The sequence below is a fragment of the Salminus brasiliensis genome, chromosome 15 (genome assembly GCF_030463535.1).
Source record: "Salminus brasiliensis chromosome 15, fSalBra1.hap2, whole genome shotgun sequence".
In the NCBI taxonomy this organism is placed as follows: domain Eukaryota; kingdom Metazoa; phylum Chordata; class Actinopteri; order Characiformes; family Bryconidae; genus Salminus; species Salminus brasiliensis.
In genome coordinates, this window is record NC_132892.1 from 16,834,293 (window position 1) to 16,850,744 (window position 16,452).

Below are 16,452 nucleotides of genomic sequence, written 5' to 3' on the forward strand. Positions count from 1 at the left end.
TCCATTCTCTACTATGACTGGCTGGCTGGCTGGTATTCTGTCAATCTTGAAATGTGTGAGTCTGACTGTTCGTAATAGCTTTGATACAGGTAAGTGATCATTCAGTTTCTATACGTGTATTGACTTTTTTTTCTTTTTTGTCGTACAGTTTCCTAGGATCCCGTGACCGACTCCCTCTCTGAAGGTGGAAACGACTAACAAGAGTCTATCCATTTTCTTCTCACCTCACAACTCTATATAGGTAAATACAGCTATATTCTGTCCATCTTCAGCTGTGTGAGGCTGAATGTTCGTAAACAGGTGTTGTATAGAAACTGAACAATCACTTACCTGTATATGTATTGACTTTTTTTTCTTTTTGTCGTACAGTTTCCCAGGATTCCATTATCAACTCCCTCTATGAAGGTGGACAATCAAGGGTCTAGGGTCTGACTGTTCGTGAACAGCTGTGATACAGGTAAGTGATCATTCAGTACATGTATTGACTTTTTTTTTTTCTTTTTTTTTTTGTTGTACAGTTTCCCAGGATCCTGTTACCGACTCCCTCTATGAAGGTGGACAATGAAGGGTCTAGGGTCTGACTGTTGGTAAACAGCTATGATACTGGTAAGTGATTTTTCAGTACATATACTGACTTTATTTTCTTTTTTGTCGTACAGTTTCGCAGGATCCTGTTACCGACTCCCTCTCTGAAGGTGGACAATCAAGGGTCTAGGGTCTAACTTTTGGTAAACAGCTGTGATACTGGTAAGTGATTATTCAGTACATATACTGACTTTTTTTTCTTTTTTCTTGTACAGTTTCGCAGGATCCTGTTACCGACTCCCTTTCTGAAGGTGGACTATCAAGGGTCTGACTGTTGGTAAACAGCTGTGATGCTGGTAAGTGATCATTCAGTACGTGTTGACTTTTTTTTTCTTTTTTGTCATACAGTTTCGCAGGATCCCATTTCCGACTCCCTCTATGAAGGTGGACAATCAAGGGTCTAGGGTCTGACTGTTGGTAAACAGCTGTGATACTGGTAAGTGATTATTAAGTACATATACTGACTTTTTTTTTGTTTTTTGTCGTACAGTTTCCCAGGATCCCGTGAAGGTTGAAACGACTAACAAGGATTTCTCCATCTGCATCTCCATTCTCTACTATGACTGGCTGGCAGGTATTCTGTCCATCTTGAACTGTGTGAGTCTGACTGTTCGTAATAGCTTTGATACAGGTACGTGATCATTCAGTTTCTATACATGTATTGACTTTTTTTTCTTTTTTGTCGTACAGTTTCCTAGCATCCCGTGACCGACTCCCTCTCTGAAGGTGGAAACGACTAACAAGAGTCTATCCATTTTCTTCTCACTTCACAACTCTATATAGGTAAATACAGCTATATTCTGTCCATCTTCAGCTGTGTGAGGCTGAATGTTCGTAAACAGCTGTTATACAGGTAAGTGATTGTTCAGTTTCTATACATGTATTTACTTTTTTTTCTTTTTGTCGTACAGTTTCCCAGGATTCCATTATCAACTCCCTCTATGAAGGTGGACAATCAAGGGTCTAGGGTCTGACTGTTGGTAAACAGCTGTGATACTGGTAAGTGATTATTCAGTATATATACTGACTTTTTGTTCTTTTTTGTCGTACAGTTTCCCAGGATTCCATTACTGACTCCCTCTCTGAAGGTGGACTATCAAGGGTCTAGGGTCTGAGTGTTCGTAAACAGCTTTGATACAAGTAAGTGATTATTCAGTTCATATACACGTATCCACTTTTTTTTCTTTTTTGTCATACACTTTCCCAGGATTCTATTACCGACTCCCTCTCTGAAGGTGGACTATCAAGTGTCTAGGGTCTGAGTGTTCGTAAACAGCTGTGATACAGGTAAGTGATCATTCAGTACATGTATTGACTTTTTTTTTCTTTTCTCGTACAGTTTCGCAGGATCCCATTACCGACTCCCTCTATGAAGGTGGACAATCAAGGGTCTAGGGTCTGACTGTTGGTAAACAGCTGTGATACTGGTAAGTGATTATTCAGTACATATACTGACTTTTTTTTCTTTTTTCTTGTACACTTTCGCAGGATCCTGTTACCGACTCCCTCTCTGAAGGTGCACTATCAAGGGTCTAGGGTCTGACTGTTCGTAAACAGCTGTGATACTGGTAAGTGATCATTCAGTACATGTATTGACTTTTTTTTTTCTTTTTTATCGTACAGTTTCCCAGGATCCCGTGAAGGTTGAAACGACTAACAAGGATTTCTCCATCTGCATCTCCATTCCCTACTATGACTGGCTGGCAGGTATTCTGTCCATCTTGAACTGTGTGAGTCTGACTGTTCGTAACAGCTTTGATACAGGTAAGTGATCATTCAGTTTCTATACATGTATTGAGTTTTTTTTCTTTTTGTCATACAGTTTCCCAGGATTCCATTATCAACTCCCTCTATGAAGGTGGACAATCAAGGGTCTAGGGTCTGACTGTTCGTAAACAGCTGTGATACAGGTAAGTGATCATTCAGTTTCTATACACGTACTGACTTTTTTTTCTTTTTGTCGTACAGTTTCCTAGGATTCCATTACCGACTCCCTCTCTGAAGGTGGACTATCAAGGGTCTAGGGTCTGACTGTTGGTAAAGATCTGTGATACTGGTAAGTGATTATTCAGTATATATACTGACTTTTTTTTCTTTTTTCTTGTACAGTTTTGCAGGATCCTGTTACCGACTCCCTCTATGAAGGTGGACAATCAAGGGTCTAGGGTCTGAGTGTTCGTAAACAGCTGTGATACAGGTAAGTGATTATTCAGTACATATACTGACTTTTTTTTCTTTTTTGTCGTACATTTTCCCAGGATTCCATTACTGACTCCCTCTTTGAAGGTGGACTATCAAGGGTCTAGGGTCTGAGTGTTCGTAAACAGCTGTGATACTGGTAAGTGATTATTCAGTACATATACTGACTTTTTTTTCTTTTTTGTCATACATTTTCCCAGGATTCCATTACTGACTCCCTCTCTGAAGGTGGACTATCAAGGGTGGGTCTAGGGTCTGAGTGTTCGTAAACAGCTGTGATACAGGTAAGTGATCATTCAGTACATGTATTGACTTTTTTTTTCTTTTGTCGTACACTTTCGCAGGATCCCATTACCGACACCCTCTATGAAGGTGGACAATCAACGGTCTAGGGTCTGACTGTTGGTAAACAGCTGTGATACTGGTAAGTGATTATTCAGTACATATACTGACTTTTTTTTCTTTTTTGTTGTACAGTTTCGCAGGATCCTGTTACCGACTCCCTCTCTGAAGGTGGACTATCAAGGGTCTAGGGTCTGAGTGTTCGTGAACAGCTGTGATACAGGTAAGTGATCATTCAGTACATATACTGACTTTTTTTTTCTTTTTTGTCGTACAGTTTCGCAGGATCCCATTACCGACTCCCTTTATGAAGGTGGACAATCAAGGGTGTAGGGTCTAACTTTTGGTAAACAGCTGTGATACTGGTAAGTGATTATTCAGTACATATACTGACTTTTTTTCTTGTACAGTTTCGCAGGATCCTGTTACCGACTCCCTCTCTGAAGGTGGACTATCAAGGGTCTAGGGTCTGAGTGTTCATGAACAGCTGTGATACAGGTAAGTGATCATTCAGTAAATGTATTGACTTTTTTTTTTCTTTTTTGTCATACAGTTTCGCAGAATCCCATTACCGACTCCCTCTATGAAGGTGGACAATCAAGGGTCTAGGGTCTGACTGTTGGTAAACAGCTGTGATACTGGTAAGTGATTATTCAGTACAAATACTAACTTTTTTTTTGTACAGTTTCGCAGGATCCCGTGACCGACTCCCTCTATGAAGGTGGACAATCAAGGGTCTAGGGTCTGACTGTTGGTAAACAGCTGTGATACTGGTAAGTGATTATTCAGTACATATACTGACTTTTTTTTCTTTTTTGTCGTACAGTTTCCCAGGATTCCATTACTGACTCCCTCTCTGAAGGTGGACTATCAAGGGTCTAGGGTCGGAGTGTTCGTAAACAGCTGTTATACAGGTAAGTGATCATTCAGTACATATACTGACTTTTTTTTCTTTTTTCTTGTACACTTTCGCAGGACCCTGTTACCGACTCCCTCTCTGAAGGTGCACTATAAAGGGTCTGGGGTCTGACTGTTCGTAAACAGCTTTGATACAAGTAAGTGATTATTCAGTTTCTATAGACGTATTGACTTTTTTTCTTTCTTGTCATACAATTTCCCAGGATCCCATTTCGGACTCCCCCTCTGAAGGTGGACTAACCAAGGTCTTTATATCTGCATCTCCATTTACAACTGTGACTGGCTGGCTGGTATTCTGTCCATCTTCAACTGTGTGAGGCTGACTGTTCGTAAATAGCTGTGATACTGGTAAGTGATTATTCAGTTTCTATACCTGTATTGACTTTTTTTTCTTTTTTGTCATACAGTTTCCCAGGATTCTATTACCGACTCCCTCTCTGAAGTTGGACTATCAAGGGTCTAGGATCTGACTGTTCGTGAACAGCTGTGATACAGGTAAGTGATCATTCAGTTTCTATACACATATTGACTTTTTTTTTTCTTTTTTGTCGTACAGTTTCCCAGGATCCCGTGAAGGTTGAAACGACTAAAAAGGATTTCTCCATCTGCATCTCCATTCTCTACTATGACTGGCTGGCAGGTATTCTGTCCATCTTGAACTGTGTGAGTCTGACTGTTCGTAATAGCTTTGATACAGGTAAGTGATCATTCAGTTTCTATACATGAATTTAATTTTTTTTCCTTTTTTGTCGTACAGTTTCCTAGGATCCCGTGACCGACTCCCTCTCTGAATGTGGAAACGACTAACAAGAGTCTATCCATTTTCTTCTCACTTCACAACTCTATATAGGTAAATACAGCTATATTCTGTCCATCTTCAGCTGTGTGAGGCTGAATGTTCGTAAATAGCTGTTATACAGGTAAGTGATTGTTCAGTTTCTATACATGTGTTAACTTTTTTTTTTCTTTTTGTCGTACAGTTTCCCAGGATTCCATTACCGACTCCCTCTCTGAAGGTGGACTATCAAGGGTCTAGGGTCTGAGTGTTCGTAAACAGCTGTGATACAGGTAAGTGATCATTCAGTACATGTATTGACTTTTTTTTTTTCTTTTGTCGTACAGTTTCCCAGGATTCCATTACCGACTCCCTCTATGAAGGTGGACAATCAAGGGTCCAGGGTCTGACTGTTGGTAAACAGCTGTGATACTGGTAAGTGATTATTCAATACATATACTGACTTTTTTTTCTTTTTTCTTGTACACTTTCGCAGGACCCTGTTACCGACTCCCTCTCTGAAGGTGCACTATCAAGGGTCTAGGGTCTGACTGTTCGTAAACAGCTTTGATACAAGTAAGTGATTATTCAGTTTCTATACACGTATTGACTTTTTTTCTTTCTTGTCATACAATTTCCCAGGATCCCATTTCGGACTCCCCTTCTGAAGGTGGACTATCAAGGGTCTAGGGTCTGAGTGTTCGTGAACAGCTGTGATACAGGTAAGTGATCATTCAGTACATGTATTGACTTTTTTTTTCTTTTTTGTCGTACAGTTTCGCAGGATCCCATTACCGACTCCCTCTATGAAGGTGGACAATCAAGGGTCTAGGGTCTGACTGTTGGTAAACAGCTGTGATACTGGTAAGTGATTTCAGTACATATACTGACTTTTTTCTTTTTTGTTGTACAGTTTTCCAGGATTCCATTACTGACTCCCTCTATGAAGGTGGACAATCAAGGGTCTAGGGTCTGACTGTTGATAAACAGCTGTGATACTGGTAAGTGATTATTCAGAACGTATACTGACTTTCTTTTCTTTTTTGTCGTACAGTTTCGCAGGATCCCGTGACCGAATCCCTCACTGAAGTTGGAAACGACTAACAAGGATTTTTCCATCTGCATCTCCATTCTCTACTATGACTGGCTGGCTGGTATTCTGTCCATCTTCAACTGTGTGAGGCTGACTGTTCGTAAATAGCTGTGATACTGGTAAGTGATTATTCAGTTTCTATACATGTATTGACTTTTTTTTTTCTTTTTTGTCATACAATTTCCCAGGATCCCGTGACCGACTCCCTCTCTGAAGGTGGACTATCAAGGGTCTAGGGTCTGACTGTTGGTAAACAGCTGTGATACTGGTAAGTGATTATTCAGTACATATACTGACTTTTTTCTTTTTTGTCGTACAGTTTCCCAGGATCCCGTGAAGTTTGAAAAGACTAACAAGGATTTTTCCATCTGCATCTCCATTCTCTACTATGACTGGCTGGCATGTATTCTGTCCATCTTGAACTGTGTGAGTCTGACTGTTCGTAATAGCTTTGATACAGGTAAGTGATCATTCAGTTTCTATACATGTATTGACTTTTTTTTATTTTTTGTTATACAGTTTCCCAGGATCCCGTGACCGAATCCCTCACTGAAGGTGGAAACGAATAACAAGGATTTTTCCATCTGCATCTCCATTCTCTACTATGACTGGCTGGCTGGCTGGTATTCTGTCCATCTTGAAATGTGTGAGTCTGACTGTTCGTAATAGCTTTGATACAGGTAAGTGATCATTCAGTTTCTATACATGTATTGACTTTTTTTTCTTTTTTGTCGTACAGTTTCCTAGGATCCCGTGACCGACTCCCTCTCTGAAGGTGGAAACGACTAACAAGAGTCTATCCATTTTCTTCTCACTTCACAACTCTATATAGGTAAATACAGCTATATTCTGTCCATCTTCAGCTGTGTGAGGCTGAATGTTCGTAAACAGCTGTTATACAGGTAAGTGATTGTTCAGTTTCTATACATGTATTGACTTTTTTTTCTTTTTGTCTTACAGTTTCCCAGGATTCCATTATCAACTCCCTCTATAAAGGTGGACAATCAAGGGTCTAGGGTCTGACTGTTGGTAAACAGCTGTGATACTGGTAAGTGATTATTCAGTACATATACTGACTTTTTGTTCTTTTTTGTCGTACAGTTTCCCAGGATTCCATTACTGACTCCCTCTCTGAAGGTGGACTATCAAGGGTCTAGGGTCTGAGTGTTCGTAAACAGCTTTGATACAAGTAAGTGCTTATTCAGTTCATATACATGTATTGACTTTTTCTTCTTTTTTGTCATACAGTTTCCCAGGATTCTATTACCGACTCCCTCTCTGAAGGTGGACTATCAAGGGTCTAGGGTCTGACTGTTCGTGAACAGCTGTGATACAGGTAAGTGATCATTCAGTTTCTATACACGTATTGACTTTTTTTTTTTCTTTTTTCTCGTACAGTTTCCCAGGATCCCTTGAAGGTGGAAACGACTAACAAGGATTTCTCCATCTGCATCTCCATTCTCTACTATGACTGGCTGGCAGGTATTCTGTCCATCTTGAACTGTGTGAGTCTGACTGTTCGTAACAGCTTTGATACAGGTAAGTGATCATTCAGTTTCTATACATGTATTGACTTTTTTTTCTTTTTTGTCGTACAGTTTCCTAGCATCCCGTGACCGACTCCCTCTCTGAAGGTGGAAACGACTAACAAGAGTCTATCCATTTTCTTCTCACTTCACAACTCTATATAGGTAAATACAGCTATATTCTGTCCATCTTCAGCTGTGTGAGGCTGAATGTTCATAAACAGCTGTGATACTGGTAAGTGATTATTCAGTACATATACTGACTTTATTTTCTTTTTTGTCGTACAGTTTCCCAGGATTCCATTATCAACTCCCTCTATGAAGGTGGACAATCAAGGGTCTAGGGTCTGACTGTTGGTAAACAGCTGTGATACTGGTAAGTGATTATTCAGTACATATACTGACTTTTTGTTCTTTTTTGTCGTACAGTTTCCCAGGATTCCATTACTGACTCCCTCTCTGAAGGTGGACTATCAAGGGTCTAGGGTCTGACTGTTCGTGAACAGCTGTGATACAGGTAAGTGATCATTCAGTTTCTATACATGTATTGACTTTTTTTTCTTTTTTGTTGTACAGTTTCCCAGGATCCCGTGACCGACTCCCTCTCTGAAGGTGGAAACGACTAACAAGGATTCCTCCATTCTCTACTATGACTGGCTGGCTGGTATTCTGTCCGTCTTCAACTGTGTGAGGCTGACTGTTCGTAAACAGCTGTGATTCTGGTAAGTCATCATTCAGTACATGTATTGACTTTTTTATTCTTTTTTGTCATACAATTTCCCAGGATCCCGTGACCGACTTCCTCTCTGAAGGTGGACTATCAAGGGTCTAGGGTCTGACCGTTTGTGAACAGCTTTGATACAGGTAAGTGATTATTCAGGTTCTATACATGTATTGACTTTTTTTCTTTTTTGTCGTACAGTTTCGCAGGATCCCATTACCGACTCCCTCTATGAAGGTGGACAATCAAGGGTCTAGGGTCTGACTGTTGGTAAACAGCTGTGATACTGTTAAGTGATTATCCAGTACATATACTAACTTTTTTTTTCTTTTTTGTTGTACAGTTTCGCAGGATCCCGTGACCGACTCCCTCTATGAAGGTGGACAATCAAGGGTCTAGGGTCTGACTGTTGGTAAACAGCTGTGATACTGGTAAGTGATTATTCAGTACATATACTGACTTTTTTTTCTTTTTTGTCGTACAGTTTCCCAGGATTCCATTACTGACTCCCTCTCTGAAGGTGGACTATCAAGGGTCTAGGGTCTGAGTGTTCGTAAACAGCTGTGATACAGGTAAGTGATCATTCAGTACATGTATTGACTTTTTTTTTTTCTTTTGTCGTACAGTTTCGCAGGATCCCATTACCGACTCCCTCTATGAAGGTGGACAATCAAGGGTCTAGGGTCTGACTGTTGGTAAACAGCTGTGATACTGGTAAGTGATTATTCAGTACATATACTGGCTTTTTTTTCTTTTTTCTTGTACACTTTCGCAGGACCCTGTTACCGACTCCCTCTCTGAAGGTGCACTATCAAGGTTCTAGGGTCTGACTGTTCGTAAACAGCTTTGATACAAGTAAGTGATTATTCAGTTTCTATAGACGTATTGACTTTTTTTCTTTCTTGTCATACAATTTCCCAGGATCCCATTTCGGACTCCCCCTCTGAAGGTGGACTATCAAGGGTCTAGGGTCTGATTGTTCGTAAACAGCTGTGAAACTGGTAAGTGATCATTCAGTACATGTATTGACTTTTTTTTTTCTTTTTTGTCGTACAGTTTCCCAGGATCCCGTGACCGACTCCCTCTCTGAAGGTGGAAACGACTAACAAGGATTTTTCCATCTGCATCTCCATTCTCTACTATGACTGGCTGGCTGGTATTTTGTCCATCTTCAACTGTGTGAGGCTGACTGTTCGTAAATAGCTGTGATACAGGTAAGTGATTATTCAGTTTCTGTACATGTATTGACTTTTTTTTCTTTTTTGTCATACAATTTCCCAGGATCCCGTGACCGACTCCCTCTCTGAAGGTGGACTAACCAAGGTCTTTACATTTGCATCTCCATTTACAACTGTGACTGGCTGGCTGGTATTCTGTCCATCTTCAACGGTGTGAGGCTGACTGTCCGTAAACAGCTGTTATACAGGTAAGTGATCATTCAGTTTCTATACATGTATTGACTTTTTTTTCTTTTTTTGTCGTACAATTACCAGGAACCCATTACCGACTCCCTCTATGAAGTTGGACAATCAAGGGTCTAGGGTCTGACTGTTGGTAAACAGCTGTGATACTGGTAAGTGATCATTCAGTACATATTCTGACTTTTTAGTGATCATTCAGTTTCTATACACGTATTGACTTTTTTTTCTTTTTTGTCGTACAGTTTCCCAGGATTCTATTACCGACTCCCTCTCTGAAGGTGCACTATCAAGGGTCTAGGGTCTGACTGTTCGTAAACAGCTGTTATATAGGTAAGTGATTAATCAGTTTCTATACATGTATTGACTTTTTTTTTTCTTTTTGTCGTACAGTTTCCCAGGATTCCATTATCAACTCCCTCTATGAAGGTGGACAATCAAGGGTCTAGGGTCTAACTGTTCGTAAACAGCTGTGATACTGGTAAGTGATCATTCAGTACATGTATTGACTTTTTTTTCTTTTTTGTCGTACAGTTTCCCAGGATCCCGTGACCGACTCCCTCTCTGAAGGTGGAAACGACTAACAAGGATTTTCCCATCTGCATCTCCATTCCCTACTATGACTGGCTGGCTGGTATTCTGTCCATCTTCAACTGTGTGAAGCTGACTGTTTGTAAACAGCTGTGATACAGGTAAGTGATCATTCAGTACATGCATTGACTTTTTTTTTCTTTTTTGTCATACAGTTTCGCAGGATCCCATTTCCGACTCCCTCTATTAAGGTGGACAATCAAGGGTCTGGGGTCTGACTGTTGGTAAACAGCTGTGATACTGGTAAGTGATCATTCAGTACATGCATTGACTTTTTTTTTCTTTTTTGTCATACAGTTTCGCAGGATCCCATTACCGACTCCCTCTTTGAAGGTAGACTAACCAAGGTCTTTACATTTGCATCTCCATTTACAACTGTGACTGGCTGGCTGGTATTCTGTCCATCTTCAACTGTGTGAGGCTGACTGTTCGCTAACAGCTTTGATACAGGTAAGTGATCATTCAGTTTCTATACACGTATTGACTTTTTTTTCTTTTTCTTTTTTGTCGTACAGTTTCCCAGGATCCTGTGAAGGTGGAAACGACTACCAAGGATTTCTCCATCTGCATCACCATTCTCTACTATGACTGGCTGGCAGGTATTCTGTCCATCTTGAACTGTGTGAGTCTGACTGTTCGTAATAGCTTTGATACAGGTAAGTGATCATTCAGTTTCTATACATGTATTGACTTTTTTTTCTTTTTTGTCGTACAGTTTCCTAGGATCCCGTGACCGACTCCCTCTCTGAAGGTGGAAACGACTAACAAGAGTCTATCCATTTGCTTCTCACTTAACAACTCTATATAGGTAAATACAGCTATATTCTGTCCATCTTCAGCTGTGTGAGGCTGAATGTTCGTAAACAGCTGTTATACAGGTCAGTGATTGTTCAGTTTCTATACACGTATTGACTTTTTTTTTTCTTTTTGTCGTACAGTTTCCCAGGATTCCATTATCAACTCCCTCTAGGAAGGTGGACAATCAAGGGTCTAGGGTCTGACTGTTCGTAAACAGCTGTGATACTGGTAAGTGATTATTCAGTACATGTATTGACTTTTTTTTTTTTTTTTTTTTTTGTCGTACAGTTTCGCAGGATCCCATTACCGACTCCCTCTATGAAGGTGTACAATCAAGGGTCTAGGGTCTGACTGTTGGTAAACAGCTGTGATACTGGTAAGTGATTATTCAGTACACATACTGACTTTATTTTCTTTTTTCTTGTACAGTTTCGCAGGATCCTGTTACCGACTCCCTCTCTGAAGGTGGACTATCAAGGGTCTAGGGTCTGACTGTTGGTAAACAGCTGTGATACTGGTAAGTGATTATTCAGTACATATACTGACTTTTTTTTCTTTTTTGTCGTACAGTTTCGCTGGATCCTGTTACTGACTCCCTCTCTGAAGGTGGACTAACCAAGGTCTTTACATCTGCATCTCCATTTACAATTGTGACTGGCTGGCTGGTATTCTGTCCATCTTCAATTGTGTGAGGCTGACTGTTCGTAAATAGCTGTGACACAGGTAAGTGATTGTTCACTTTCTATACACGTATTGACTTTTTTTTTTCTTTTTTGTCGTACAGTTTCCCAGGATCCCGTGACCGACTCCCTCTCTGAAGGTGGAAACGACTAACAAGGATTTTTCCATCTGCATCTCCATTCTCTACTATGACTGGCTGGCTGGTATTCTGTCCATCTTCAACTGTGTGAGTCTGACTGTTCGTAATAGCTTTGATACAGGTAAGTGATCATTCTGTTTCTATACATGTATTGACTTTTTTTTTCTTTTTTGTCGTACAGTTTCGCAAGATCCCATTACCGACTCCCTCTCTGAAGGTCGACTATCAAGGGTCTAGGGTCTGACTGTTCGTAAACAGCTGTGATACTGGTAAGTGATTATTCTGTTTCTATACATGTATTGACTTTTTTTTTCTTTTTTGTCGTACAGTTTCGCAAGATCCCATTACCGACTCCCTCTATGAAGGTGGACAATCAAGGGTCTAGGGTCTGACTGTTGGTAAACAGCTGTGATACTGGTAAGTGATTATTCAGTACATATACTGACTTTTTTTTCTTTTTTCTTGTACACTTTCGCAGGATCCTGTTACCGATTCCCTCTCTGAATGTGGAAACGACTAACAAGAGTCTATCCATTTTCTTCTCACTTCACAACTCTATATAGGTAAATACAGCTATATTCTGTCCATCTTCAGCTGTGTGAGGCTGAATGTTCGTAAACAGCTGTTATACAGGTAAGTGATTGTTCAGTTTCTATACATGTATTGACTTTTTTTTCTTTTTGTCGTACAGTTTCCCAGGATTCCATTATCAACTCCCTCTATGAAGGTGGACAATCAAGGGTCTAGGGTCTGACTGTTCGTAAACAGCTGTGATACAGGTAAGTGATCATTCAGTTTCTATACACGTACTGACTTTTTTTTCTTTTTGTCGTACAGTTTCCCAGGATTCCATTACCGACTCCCTCTCTGAAGGTGGACTATCAAGGGTCTAGGGTCTGACTGTTGGTAAAGATCTGTGATACTGGTAAGTGATTATTCAGTATATATACTGACTTTTTTTTCTTTTTTCTTGTACAGTTTTGCAGGATCCTGTTACCGACTCCCTCTATGAAGGTGGACAATCAAGGGTCTAGGGTCTGACTGTTCGTAAACAGCTGTGATACAGGTAAGTGATCATTCAGTTTCTATACACGTACTGACTTTTTTTTGTTTTTTGTCGTACATTTTCCCAGGATTCCATTACTGACTCCCTCTTTGAAGGTGGACTATCAAGGGTCTAGGGTCTGACTGTTGGTAAACAGCTGTGATACAGGTAAGTGATCATTCAGTACATGTATTGACTTTTTTTTTCTTTTGTCGTACAGTTTCGCAGGATCCCATTACCGACACCCTCTATGAAGGTGGACAATCAAGGGTCTAGGGTCTGACTGTTGGTAAACAGCTGTGATACTGGTAAGTGATTATTCAGTACATATACTAACTTTTTTTTTTCTTTTTTGTTGTACAGTTTCGCAGGATCCCGTGACCGACTCCCTCTATGAAGGTTGACAATCAAGGGTCTAGGGTCTGACTGTTGGTAAACAGCTGTGATACTGGTAAGTGATTATTCAGTACATGTATTGACTTTTTTTTTTTTTTTTTTGTCGTACAGTTTCGCAGGATCCCATTACCGACTCCCTCTATGAAGGTGTACAATCAAGGGTCTAGGGTCTGACTGTTGGTAAACAGCTGTGATACTGGTAAGTGATTATTCAGTACACATACTGACTTTATTTTCTTTTTTCTTGTACAGTTTCGCAGGATCCTGTTACCGACTCCCTCTCTGAAGGTGGACTATCAAGGGTCTAGGGTCTGACTGTTGGTAAACAGCTGTGATACTGGTAAGTGATTATTCAGTACATATACTGACTTTTTTTTTTTTTACAGTTTCGCTGGATCCTGTTACTGACTCCCTCTCTGAAGGTGGACTAACCAAGGTCTTTACATCTGCATCTCCATTTACAATTGTGACTGGCTGGCTGGTATTCTGTCCATCTTCAATTGTGTGAGGCTGACTGTTCGTAAATAGCTGTGACACAGGTAAGTGATTGTTCACTTTCTATACACGTATTGACTTTTTTTTTTTCTTTTTTGTCGTACAGTTTCCCAGGATCCCGTGACCGACTCCCTCTCTGAAGGTCGACTATCAAGGGTCTAGGGTCTGAGTGTTCGTAAACAGCTGTGATACTGGTAAGTGATCATTCAGTACATGTATTGACTTTTTTTTTCTTTTTTGTCGTACAGTTTCGCAAGATCCCATTACCGACTCCCTCTCTGAAGGTCGACTATCAAGGGTCTAGGGTCTGACTGTTCGTAAACAGCTGTGATACAGGTAAGTGATTATTCAGTTTCTATACATGTATTGACTTTTTTTTCTTTTTTGTCATACAGTTTCCCAGGATCCCGTGACCGACTCCCTCTCTGAAGGTGGAAACGACTAACAAGGATTTTTCCATCTGCATCTCCATTCTCTACTATGACTGGCTGGCAGGTATTCTGTCCATCTTCAACTGTGTGAGGCTGACTGTTTGTAAACAGCTGTTATACAGGTAAGCGATTATTCAGTTTCTATTCACGTATTGACTTTTTTTCTTTCTTGTCATACAATTTCCCAGGATCCCATTACCGACTCCCCCTCTGAAGGTGGTTTATCAAGGGTCTAGGGTCTGACTGTTCGTAAACAGCTGTGATACAGGTAAGTCATCATTCAGTACATGTATTGACTTTTTTTTTTTTTTTGTCGTACAGTTTCCCAGGATCCCGTGACCGACTCCCTCTCTGAAGGTGGACTAACCAAGGTCTTTACATCTGCATCTCCATTTACAACTGTGACTGGCTGGCTGGTATTCTGTCCATCTTCAACTGTGTGAGTCTGACTGTCCGTAAACAGCTTTTATACAGGTAAGTGATCATTCAGTTTCTATACACGTATTGACTTTTTTTTCTTTTTCTTTTTTGTCGTACAGTTTCCCAGGATCCTGTGAAGGTGGAAACGACTAACAAGGATTTCTCCATCTGCATCACCATTCTCTACTATGACTGGCTGGCAGGTATTCTGTCCATCTTGAACTGTGTGAGTCTGACTGTTCGTAATAGCTTTGATACAGGTAAGTGATCATTCAGTTTCTATACATGTATTGACTTTTTTTTCTTTTTTGTCGTACAGTTTCCTAGGATCCCGTGACCGACTCCCTCTCTGAAGGTGGAAACGACTAACAAGAGTCTATCCATTTGCTTCTCACTTCACAACTCTATATAGGTAAATACAGCTATATTCTGTCCATCTTCAGCTGTGTGAGGCTGAATGTTCGTAAACAGCTGTTATACAGGTAAGTGATTGTTCAGTTTCTATACACGTATTGACTTTTTTTTTTTTCTTTTTGTCGTTCAGTTTCCCAGGATTCCATTATCAACTCCCTCTAGGAAGGTAGACAATCAAGGGTCTAGGGTCTGACTGTTGGTAAACAGCTGTGATACTGGTAAGTGATTATTCAGTACATGTATTGACTTTTTTTTTTTTTTTTTTGTCGTACAGTTTCGCAGGATCCCATTACCGACTCCCTCTATGAAGGTGTACAATCAAGGGTCTAGGGTCTGACTGTTGGTAAACAGCTGTGATACTGGTAAGTGATTATTCAGTACACATACTGACTTTATTTTCTTTTTTCTTGTACAGTTTCGCAGGATCCTGTTACCGACTCCCTCTCTGAAGGTGGACTATCAAGGGTCTAGGGTCTGACTGTTGGTAAACAGCTGTGATACTGGTAAGTGATTATTCAGTACATATACTGACTTTTTTTTTTTTTACAGTTTCGCTGGATCCTGTTACTGACTCCCTCTCTGAAGGTGGACTAACCAAGGTCTTTACATCTGCATCTCCATTTACAATTGTGACTGGCTGGCTGGTATTCTGTCCATCTTCAATTGTGTGAGGCTGACTGTTCGTAAATAGCTGTGACACAGGTAAGTGATTGTTCACTTTCTATACACGTATTGACTTTTTTTTTTTTCTTTTTTGTCGTACAGTTTCCCAGGATCCCGTGACCGACTCCCTCTCTGAAGGTCGACTATCAAGGGTCTAGGGTCTGAGTGTTCGTAAACAGCTGTGATACTGGTAAGTGATCATTCAGTACATGTATTGACTTTTTTTTTCTTTTTTGTCGTACAGTTTCGCAAGATCCCATTACCGACTCCCTCTCTGAAGGTCGACTATCAAGGGTCTAGGGTCTGACTGTTCGTAAACAGCTGTGATACAGGTAAGTGATTATTCAGTTTCTATACATGTATTGACTTTTTTTTCTTTTTTGTCATACAGTTTCCCAGGATCCCGTGACCGACTCCCTCTCTGAAGGTGGAAACGACTAACAAGGATTTTTCCATCTGCATCTCCATTCTCTACTATGACTGGCTGGCAGGTATCCTGTCCGTCTTCAACTTTGTGATGCTGACTGTTCGTAAACAGCTGTGATACTGGTAAGTGATCATTCAGTTTCTATACATGTATTGACTTTTTTTTCTTTTTTGTTGTACAGTTTCCCAGGATCCCGTGACCGACTCTCTCTCTTTGCAGATAAGACTGAACCCCCCTGCAATAAAACGTGCAGGACAGGGGGACTCTACAATTAAAAACAACAAGATTGTGGCTTTAAAGTACTAAGATATCACTGAAATTAAGATATGCTGAGTGCTGAGTAACACACCTGAAGTAGTTACAATCCCAGCTTTT